The sequence below is a fragment of the Octodon degus genome, unplaced genomic scaffold (genome assembly GCF_000260255.1).
Source record: "Octodon degus isolate 3935 unplaced genomic scaffold, OctDeg1.0 scaffold00016, whole genome shotgun sequence".
Classification (NCBI taxonomy): Eukaryota; Metazoa; Chordata; class Mammalia; order Rodentia; family Octodontidae; genus Octodon; species Octodon degus.
In genome coordinates this window covers 19,958,689-19,959,637 of record NW_004524592.1, presented here as the reverse complement: position 1 = coordinate 19,959,637, position 949 = coordinate 19,958,689, and the positions used below count along the sequence as shown (strand labels likewise).

The window sequence follows — 949 nt, the reverse complement described above, 5'->3', positions numbered from 1 at the left end:
GCTTGCAAAACCATTTAAGTGAAAGTGAGGACAGAGTTTCAGATCTTGAAGACGCTGGTGCAGCTAGTGAAAAATGTAAGAAAGGATCTCTTAAAAACAACTAGGATGCAGGAAAGAATAATCCATCACTTGCAAAATGATGCAAAGATGAACAATATGAGACTAATAGGCATCAATGAGATAGAAGGAGTCAATACAAAGGACATTAAAAAAATATGGGCAGAAGTAAGAGCAGAAAACTTCCCAAATATGAGGAAACAATCTGACATTCAGGTAACTGAAGGACACAGAATGCCAAGAAACCTCAACCCAATTAAAAACACACCGAGTGCTCGATTCGGCAGCACATATACTAAAATTGGAAAGATAAAGAGAAGATTAGCATGGCCCCTGTGCAAGGATGACACACATATTCGTGAAGTGTTTCATATTAAAAAAAAAAAAACCAAGACATATAATAGTCAGGAACCAGAAATGCAGCACAAGAATAATATACTGAAAGCTGATAGAGAAAAGAAGCAGATCACATTCAAAGGAAAACCCAGCAGAATTACAGCCGACTTCTTTTCACAAACCATGAAGTCAAGAAGAGCATGAGCACAGTACTTCGATCCTCTATGAATACAAATTCCAGCGCAGACTACTATACACTGCAAAATTCTCTTTCAAGTTTGAGGGAGAAGAGAAATACTTTCATGAAAAAGAACAGCTAAAGAATTTCATGATGACAAAGTCAAACCTACACAGGCAACTGAAAGATGTTGTAGAGAGGGACCAAAATGATCAGAACTCCACGAATGAGATCAGAAGCAACCAACAAAATAGGGCAAGCAATTAAACACAGGAGAAAAAGTAGTAAACGACAACAGGTAAATATCATATCAATCGTAAGTCAATACATCTCAATTATAACCTTCAATGTACATGGACTCAATTCACCAATTAAGAG

At 36.9% G+C, this 949-nt stretch overlaps 1 non-coding gene across 1 annotated transcript; it reads left to right on the top strand.

The window, feature by feature from the left end:
- Window positions 1–328: 328 nt before the first annotated feature.
- On the top strand, window positions 329–435 carry LOC111815456. The gene has a single exon (XR_002820143.1). It is a non-coding gene; the product is annotated as a U6 spliceosomal RNA (small nuclear RNA).
- The last annotated feature ends 514 nt before the right edge of the window (window positions 436–949 follow it).